This window comes from Lampetra planeri, chromosome 4 (assembly GCF_965212315.1).
Source record: "Lampetra planeri chromosome 4, kcLamPlan1.2.h2, whole genome shotgun sequence".
Classification (NCBI taxonomy): Eukaryota; Metazoa; Chordata; class Hyperoartia; order Petromyzontiformes; family Petromyzontidae; genus Lampetra; species Lampetra planeri.
Genome location: NC_136110.1, coordinates 5,272,646 through 5,283,199, shown reverse-complemented (window position 1 = coordinate 5,283,199; position 10,554 = coordinate 5,272,646).

Genomic DNA, 10,554 nt, shown 5'->3' with positions numbered 1-10,554 from the left:
CGTTTCGATTGCAACACAAGCAACACAGGTAGGAATGTATGATAAAACACAGACACGGCAACAACATAGGCAGACACACATGCAGAGAGAGACACCCACAAAGACATACACCAAGACAAACAGAAGGACAACGAATCTGTGCCGAGGCCTTAAAGAGAGAGAGGGGGCAGAGAGAGGACTGGGGAGGCGGACAGACATGGGGACAAGGAGGGAGCAATGTGGAATTCCGGACCACAGTGGCCGGAGGAGAGACAATGGTTTAGAGCAAGAAAATCGAAAGTTTGAGAAAGCAAATTTAGTAACACATTCCTGCGGAGGGAGCTGGTAAGAACGTTGGGTTGCTCGGTCAATGGCCAGGGTCAACGGCGGCGTGGTGTATTCCACAAATATGCCCGACTGTGAGGGCGGGCACAAGCCGGCGTGAGTAGGTTAAACGTTGAGTTTTATAAGGGCACCACGGGGTGACCAGCCACTCCCCACCTAGCCCCAACCCTCCCACCCCCCACCCAGCCCCACCCTCCCCACCCAGCCCCTCCCCACCCTCCCCACCCTCCCCTCCCCACCCAGCCCCACCCTCCACACCCAGCCCCTCCCCACCCTCCCCTCCCCACCCAGCCCCACCCCTCCCACCCCCACCAAGCCCAAACCTTCCCCACCCAGCCCCACCCAGCCCCTCCCCACCCTCCCCACCCAGCCCCTCCCCACCCACCCTCCACACCCAGCCCCACCCTCCACACCCAGCCCCTCCCCACCCGCCCCTCCCCACCCAGCCCCACCCCTCCCACCCCCACCAAGCCCAAACCTTCCCCACCCAGCCCCACCCAGCCCCTCCCCACCCTCCCCACCCAGCCCCTCCCCACCCACCCTCCACACCCAGCCCCACCCTCCCCACCCAACCCCTCCCCACCCAGCTCCTCCCTCCCCACCCAGCCCCTCCCCACCCAGCCCCAGCCCTCCCACCCCCCACCCAGCCCCACCCTCCCCACCCCCCCCTCCCCTCCCCACCCAGCCCCTCCCCACCCTCCCCACCCAGCCCCTCCCCACCCTCCCCTCTCCACCCAGCCCGACCCCTCCCATTTTTGGATGCACGACGGACGGACGGACACAATAATCCCCTGTGGGCTGGTGGAACCAGGTGGTTCCTACCAGTAAAATTAAGTGTAATGCAATGCAACACAGAGGGTCGGTTAACACACAGTTAACGCATAGCCTGGTTGATTAACGTTCTCCCAAAGATTGCTAATTTGACTTACTGCAGGCATTAATATTCTTTGTTTCTTTTGGTAAAGTCACGTAGATAGAAGAATTTAACAAAATAAAGTGAATAAAAATAAAAATTATTAAACAATAAAAAAAAACATTAATGTAGACTGTAGCCTGGTTATTACGTTTGGTGAGTGTACTGGCAGTCTACAGTATAGACTGTAGCCTGGTTCTTAAATTGAGTGAGCGTACTGGCAGTCTATAATGGAGACGTATTCTTGGTTCTTTCAGTAATAAAAAACATATAAAATAAAAAAAGAATAAATACAGATAAAAATAAATACAAATTATCTTTATAAATGTTTTATTATTTTTATTACTGAAAGAACCAAGAATAAGTCTACATTATAGACTGCCAGTACGCTCACTCAATTTAAGAACCAGTCTACAGTCTACATTATAGAAAGCAAATACGCTCACCCAGCTTAATAACCATTACTACAGTCTACGTGCCTTTAGCGAAAGAACCAAAGAAAACTTAAATAGCTACCCATTCTTTGCCCAGTGATGAATGTAGGTGTTACAGGAACAACTGCACACACATGGTACGACTGTATTTTAACACACTCTCAGACTCTGCACTCCCTCTGCTCTCTGGCTATCCTGTCTTGCCTGCTCGTCAAATCATATTTGTTCCGTGATATTAACGTTATTGGACTGACAGTGCATACATTCATTGATAACTTTGATTCATAATCTCGCGATACATATAACAAATTGCGTGTCTGTAAGGAGCCGATGTTTTTTTTTATTCGTAAATGTCAAATGTAGGAGGTTCACTTGAACCCCTCCTCTTGACAAGGTAGTTGTACATACAAGGTAAAGGTGCAGCCCTGCAATTGCTTGCTCACTCCACTGCTGGCTGAAGCGCCTCGGTAGCTCCGGCACACGAGCTGATGTAAATTTCTCCATCTCAGTGGCAGACGCGGACGCCAAATCTGGCATGCTGTTGTTATTGTTTCAATAGATAAAATCTGCTCAATATTTCACCGTTTCCTCCCCTACACCAGTCAATGCCATGTATATGCAGCACAGTACAGTATGTGGTTTGTAAACACGTGATTGAATTTGTCGATAGACTGCCCTGAAAGAGTTTCCTCGTGTCACTGCTGGTGGAAGGACCTCAACAAGAGATAGCTCCAGAGTGTATTCTGGCCGACTTTTTCATGCAAGATGTCTTGGGAGAGGTGGGTGTACCCACGTTTTACCCCAGCAGAGGTTACCTGTCAATCCACATTGGTGTACTGCTTAGTAGACAGAGGGAGTAATAAAAAAAATGTTCCAATTAATAATTATCATTGAACTTCGCATTGTGTTTGTACTCGTGTGAATTCCCATACTTGCCCTCTGTGTGTACCTGAATCGTTTGTTGAATAAAATACTTATTCTTGGTTCTTTCGGTAAAGTCACGTAGAAGGGAAATAATAAAATAATACAAATAAAACAATAAAATAAAATTCTCACGACGTTTCGGCCACAACGCAAGCAGCCGTCATCAGGTGAAGAAACAGAGCTGTCGGAAAGACAGACGTGACGTTACCGAAAAAAATAATATGAATCCCTGCAGTCACGATAGCTTTAAATCGGAATAAAACTTTTTCCAATTGCTTCAACTGACAGGTACGGAAGAACCAACCGGCAACTCTTAGATTGAAATTCCAGTGTGCGATCATTACACTATGGCAACTTAACCCTCCACTAGACACAGCTATAATCATCACAATGCTTTAAAAAAAATGTGTTCTTGAATCCAATTGCACTCCTGTATCCTGACAATTCATTGAATTGCGACGGTAGGAGCCAGCCGTGGGTAGTAAATCATTACAACCCGAACACACCATACACTGTGGTGTATGATTTGTGTTTATCGTTTGTTTCAAGTCAGGGGGAATGTAAAGGCAGTGAGTGTGGTTAATTGTTTAACTGTCTGGCAAAAAATACTTTAAGTGGTAATTTACTCTCATATGGACCGCATACGCGACATTTAATCAAACCATTGCACCTGCCCAATGCAGAAATAATATCAGTGGTTTCGATGATACCACCAAATCAACTGGAAGATGAGTTTTACATCCAGAAGCATGTGCTGAATTTGTGAACAGAAGATACATAGACTTGGGTGTACGTCCAAATGTGAATTAAATTACACACTGTATGCTTTTTCTGAGAACCAAGGCTGATGTTTCCCGTACCTCCTCGTCAATAATTATCTTAATTATTTATGTGTGCACAATGTATAATGTATTTACCAGAAAGTATATGTGATTCTATATTTATGAGTGTGTTCTCGGCGTATGGGGGTGTTAGAAGTCACGTGGCTTTTTTTCTACCAATATGATTAAATGTAAATTGTGTTAATTCATAGATGAGTTTTGCTTGGTTAAGTATGCACACTGTTTAAATGGCAGCTAGACAGGGTTGTGGTAAGTGCAACTTTGTGCTGGGAAAAGGTTCTCCCCAGTGCATCTGGGATCATGGGAATTATCTGTCCATACTTCCCCACATTGGTCAGTGCAGGTTGGTGAAGGTGGAGCAGCAGACGAGGGAGCATAAAATCACAGTACAATAATATATTTGTATTTTCTGCCTTCAGCTACACACAGCAAAGTACAGCCACGCAGCTGTCTATGACGACCTGACATGGATGCTGTATACATTAAAATTACAGTGGAATGGTATTATTTAGTTTCCCTCCAACATCTGCATGTCCTTCACAGTGGAATTAATGGAAGGTCAAAATAAGCAACTGCAGATAAAAATAAAACCACATGCCGGCTAAAAATGAAAGTTTACACCATACAATACCATGAATGTTATCCAAAATGTAAAACTCATTATAATGTTGTGCTGATGTATAAATAAACCAGCAAGATCAATTTTGTAAGATACAGCTGCCAAAGGTGTCCATTAATCATTTACAGCCACCATTCCCAAGCCTTTTATACGATTCTCAGAAAAGCAACAAATATGTTCGTAAATGCCATCATCCTCTCATGTGTGACAGACAGGAGTAGTGTAACTTAAATTATGTATAAGTCAATACAACAGCACCATCAATATATGTCCATGAATATTATTTATGTTGTGTATTTATATCATGGTAAAAAAAAATCTCCCTAAAATATCAGCCTTCACACAAAATAACAATCAGGCAATTTATAACACCGTTGCGATTTTAATTTTTTAAAATAGTAGGTAGTTGTATACCTGGTCTAACCAAAAACAAATTCTGCATTATTTAGATATGTTGCAGCTTCTAGAGTAAAGCATGAAGGCAGATGCAGTAAAAACACTGCAGCTCCACATTAATATTTCACAGGATGGTATGAGACCGAGTTTACAAGCTGTATTTTGCACAGTTACCATTTAAATATATTTTGTAATAGCATATGTTTATTAAAAAAAATGTTACACATGTTTAACATAGCCCCTTGAAATATAATTGCACCACAAAATCAAGGGAATGATTTATTAGATTTATGTTATTTTTTTTATTTGCATGCATAAAAAAACACTACAAATGTTTTAAATTACTTGGAATCCTTTCACAATGTAAATTGATCAACTCTGAGCTTGTGTAAAACATGGTAATTGCATTGGTCTACATAAATGGTATGCCTTTGTGCAGCCAAGACTGCATTGGCAGTTTTTTCCCGCCATTATTTATGTACTGAATTGCAAATTAGCTTGTCATCTTAAGCTACTTTCACAGGAACCACATCCATTTGGAAGCTATATTGAATGCATGGAAATGTGTCTGCAATGTGGATCGTTTGCAGTTCTTTAAAAAGAGAATTTAAGTTGATAGAAAAAATCGTGTTCTGACATAAGCATGATGCTCCTGATTATTTACCCTCTTACAATTTTCTAACATTAATATAAGAGTACTGTACAATTTCCTGATCCCTACCAATATCATCATCAGCCATGATCTATCCACTGCTGGGTGAAGGACTCCCCAAGCCATTGTCATCGCTCCATCTCAGCGGTGGATGTCCTCTCAGGCACAATCTTATTGTTTGCATAAAAAAGTATCGAACAACATGCCCAATATTGCACAATTCTTGACTATACCAGTTCATGGCAGGTGTATGCAGGACAGTATACAACACATCCATCCATTAAAATATATTTAATTTGTCAATTTTGGAAGTACATATGCATAATTTGTAAAAGGCAAAGACACAGGCCTTAAATGTCCTGCTTTCGACACAGCTGGTGGAAGGGCCTTCACTAGGGGCATTGGGATCTACGGATGAAATGCGTTTTACAAATAGAAATTATTATTACTAGAGGAGAGCTCTAAATGGAATTTGACCTACGCTTCCACGTTGGCCAGACATCATGATAGAGATGGGAGTACCCATCCAATACTCGACACCAAGCAACCTGCCAACTGACTGTATGTGGCGTACCCATTAATACTGTTGGGTGGATGAAGATAGCGGGATATTGAACCGACAACATTTGGATTGTAAGTAGAATGTGTGATTCATTAGAGCACGGCGGTTTCCCGCAAATTCTGCATTTGTACAAACATGAGCAGGTTTAAGGGTGAGAGAAAAGTGCAGTGTAGTTTGCAGAATGTTGTACTGCATAATACAGCAGCCAGTCTTGGTACAACATGTCTTGATTCGCATGACCCTAAAGTGATAACATGTCCTATGTTAACTCTAGTACTTTTAATCATCTTCAGGATACCTTGTGTAAGTAATCATTAAAGTGGTATGAAAGGTCAAGGTTTTTTTTTAATGATTATTCATTACATCTGGGATTATGCGAGTGTACTGAATGTTCAGAAAACTCTGTACGTGCTCAGCACGGTAAATTAAAATGCAATACCTTTTGAACACAATTTCCTCTCTTCATTAAACATTAAGAATTCGCTAGGACACGCTGTTAACGCGGCTTGTCTCACTTCAGCAGACAGGTCTCATTTAGCAAGGGCATATGGCAGAACAAGCACAGGTGTTTGAAGTGATTGTAGTAGCTTTCGCCATAAAACTTCGACGGGTGTCCAGGGATTGATATTGTAATGACCGCAGCCAGAAGACTGTTTACTTCATGGCTTGTTCACATTCCCATATGGCAATGCTCATACATTGAGGGTCAAGAGTATGGGAGTGGTGGTAGGTTTAAAACACCTGGGGCCCCAGGGCGATGAAAATCCTCGGTCATCGGGGGACGTTAGCAGACCTTGCCTACGGGCAGCATCTTGGTGACACAAGAGGCTCCTGCACAACACCATCTCTTTCTGTTCCAAGACCCCGAAGCCCTCATTAAGAACCAAATACTACACCGAGAGGGTTTCCTTATTTAGTATTCCTTACACCGAGGGCCTCTCGACAACACTGCCAACAGGGTGCATTAAACAGAAATGCAGTCTGCCTCTAGAGTGCCTCTACAGCCCACCCCCCACCCCCCGTGTGCCTGCATCTCAAGCATGTGTGGCAGTTCAGCAACAGGGATCAGCCCTGAATCTGTCACAGCTGTGTTCGCTGGAATGTTGGGCTGGGCAGCTCGTGGCATGCTGTGCCAAATACCTTTAAGGAACTGCGGCTTGTGCCATGCCGTGCCCTATACCACACACAGCCTGGAAAAATAGGGGGAATGAAAAAGTGCCGTTCACGGCGCACCCTGTCCCATGGAAATGTTTTTTTCGGTAAATATTCAACCGTTTTGGTATTATGAATGTGGTCTTTTGCTACGCTCGTTCGCTTTGTGCATCATATGTAATTTTGCAGACGCTCAGGAATTATAATTGTATTATTTACGTAGCATTTCAATTGTGCACATTTTGTTTAGGACACTTCCAGAAACTAGTATTGACAAGTCAAGCACTTTATTTGACTGTATTTATACTGCGTGCACATTTACTAGTTGGTTGAGCTATCAACAAGAGGAATTAATATATCCTCTACTACCACTGATATTTTGTGGGCATGATTACAGCATTATTTTTTTGCCTGTGTCATGTACATTGTAAATTGCATCTTCATAGCTATAAAAACACAATTATTGCATTGTGTGCTAAATGTTTGATGAGCATTGTACAGTACGACACTTAGTTTGAGGTTGGCAATATCCGTGCTTGGCAACTATACTTGACATTTCGCTGTATCCAGTAAATAAGAAAAAACATCCCCCCCCCCCCATTTACCCTTGAGGACTGTTGAGAGAAGCATTATGAGAATAGAAGACCTCTAAACTTTATAAAGGCTGCCAAGGTGCATTTGGGGGGTGGTGCGGTTTGCTCACACGACCAGCTGCTTTTGTTACCCCAACACTAAATGTTGACAATTGGCGGTTTGGGGTGGAGCAGTGGAATGGTGGTGCAGTTGTTCGCTCTACTGCACTATGAACCCAGCAAAGCTGACTTTGATTCCCGGCAACAGATAACATCAGTGGGCAACGACATCTGAACTGGAAGTGAGCGCCCGTCTTCACCAACTTGCATTGACCAGTGTAGGAGAAGTATGGTCAAACACCCCCATTTAATAAAAGGCACTGGGGGGGGGGGGGGGGGCTCAATCCAGTATTGAATTTGACAAAGGGCTGTACATTGTTTTTTGTATTAACATTAGATTACATTGGCCAAGGCCCAGTTAATCTGACACTTCGGTGTTGGTTTCCATCTATGCATATCTTCTTTATGACTTGAATTATAGACAGTACTGTCGAGTTTTTTTTTATGAAATGGATGCAATTATTTACCATAATGTCCGTATTGCTGGTGCTAAATGAGCGATGTAATTTTCAACCTGTTAAAGTCATAAAAAAAAGTATCCCCTTTTGAGAAAAACGGCAATGTCTCACCCACCAATAATGGGCATCTTCATGAGGTTAACTGGCTAAAGAGCAAATAAAATACTTTATCATTTGAATGTTCGCATCTTGAATGTTAAGTACGTATAGTTACTTGGGATGCTTTTACTCATCTCAGTTAAATTGCTTAGGGCAAATAAAATGTGACTGTGAAGATTAACACGAAACGCACATATACATTGGCCTTAAATATTCGAAGCCCCAAGATCAAAACAGGGTTCATGTCGAGACGCTAACACGTAGTTTAACATTATGTTCCTAACTTTAGCCTGCTTATAGGACCTCAGAAGTAATTTTAATATTAAGCATGTATATTAAACAGGATAACGGTCAAAACTTAAAATGATCATTTTGAGCGTGAATACACGTATTGTTTATCTGCAATTGTACAATAGCTACCTCTATGCACTCGACAGTCAAACACCTTTTATTGTGCTTTTCCGTTGAGCCACACGAAAGAGGACTTTGAACGTGGGAGTCATTCATCATGTTTGTCGTGGCCTGAGAACCACAACATGTCAGCGTTTGTTGGGTACCCTTAGGTATACGGTACAGTACTTGATGGGTGGAACAGTGTGGTACTAAACGCAATGGGTGAGTCCTCGGGTAGAGGTTATGAGTCCTTTTTTTTTATTGGGTATTCAATTTCCAAACGAGGCAAAACTGCATGCCGGCCACATTCATCAATGGTTTAAATGGATTTGTAGGATTTGTAGGATTAAGACTGCCGTGCATTTGTAATCACCGCAATGTTAGAAACACATTTTGGTATTTTACTCACTTTCCCAGTGGTTGAGACTAACAATAGAGTGGCAGCTAAAAGTAGGGACTGGTAATCACCTTCATTCAACAGTGGATAGATAGCACATGGCTGATTGGCATAATGCCTCTTAACCTATAAATTATTAACTGTTTTTATTTTATTCGGTAAGACCATCTGAGCTATACAGATCTTTTCAGAAGCGATAGCCCAATGAAGTGGCTTATCATGTGGACATTTTATAGCAGGAAAATACTCTAAACGCATGTTTCTTAATGTGGAGGTAAAAAGCGGAGGACTTGGAGAAAAACCCACGCAACCACGAGGAGAACGTGCAAACTCCAAACATACAGGCTTCAGGGTCAGGATCGAACCCACGACCTCCTGTATACCAGGCGAGGTAGTTAACATCTCGCCACTACGGCACCCATGAAATGTAGAAGAATAAGCATGTAATAAGGAACCTCCTCCCCAGTGGTTTACTGATGCATTATCATGATTTGGAACCTTGAGTCAATTCAAGAATCCATGAATATTGCCTTGCTTTAACCATATAATTTCTGTATTGTGTACAATTTTTGGTCAATTAATTTGCCCAAGTGTGTATATATTTACACAAATCAGTATTCCTTACATGCATGATTCAATACATGTGTAGTGTTGTAGGTCTCTTCTTCCTTTTGCTCGAGGCTTGTGTGAGTGTGTGCGGGTGGCGTGCGTCGCACACACACTCAGTCGGAGACGCAGGAGGTACCGTCCTTCCCTTTCATTGTTGTGTTCACGCAACCAAACTCCTGCCGCCTCTCTCACGACCACTCTGTCATACGACACGGCCCAGACATGACCCCGTCCACATATACGCACCGACGGCATCGACCAAGACAGCCAACTAATGTCCGGCTGCGCAATGATCAAGCGAAGGCGGCAGCGACGAAGGCGGCGACGACATCAGTGACGACGAGACGAGTCCACTCCCAGAACGGGCAGCCCGGAGCTCTCGCTCTCCGCTGCTTGTAGTCCCCTTGGCACGACTTGGCTCTGCCCTAGCCGCGTTTGCCTTCTCGAACCCACCAGAGGGTTCCAGGGGCCTCCCCACGAGGTCTACTGTGACCCTTGCCCCAGTTCCTCTGCCCTGCCAGCACACCCGTGTGCTCTAAGTGTCTACCAGCAGTTGCAGCTGCTGTACAACAGTCAGCGCTATGTCACTACACATGAAAAACAACAATTATGAACAATATGCATTATATATCTAACCATTAACAATTAAATATTTACAACAATTATTTACCACCATATTAATTTTTGATTTAGTGCATGTGTAGTGAATCATTTCAGAGACACTATTAGAAGGAAACGTTTATTCTACACTTTACACGACACCGTTATACACAGGACTAATACGCCTGTCTCCCACTCTTGTTACCTATACGGGATAACTATAATCGGGTCAGAGCAGCCACGTGCTGTCTGACCCACGATGTTGAAGACGTAGACGTAGCACCTTGGTTCCACTTCACCCACGAACAGCCCCGATATGCGATCGGGGCTCCCCTTTTATCCCTGTCGGCGCGACCTGGCTCCACCCTCGGCCGCGCCCCCCCCCCCTGGAACATTCTCGAATGTTCCCGACAACCTCGCACATTCTACCTGCCCGGCTCCGCCCTTAACCACGCCCCCCTCAGGAACTCTCCAGAAGCTTCTCAGCT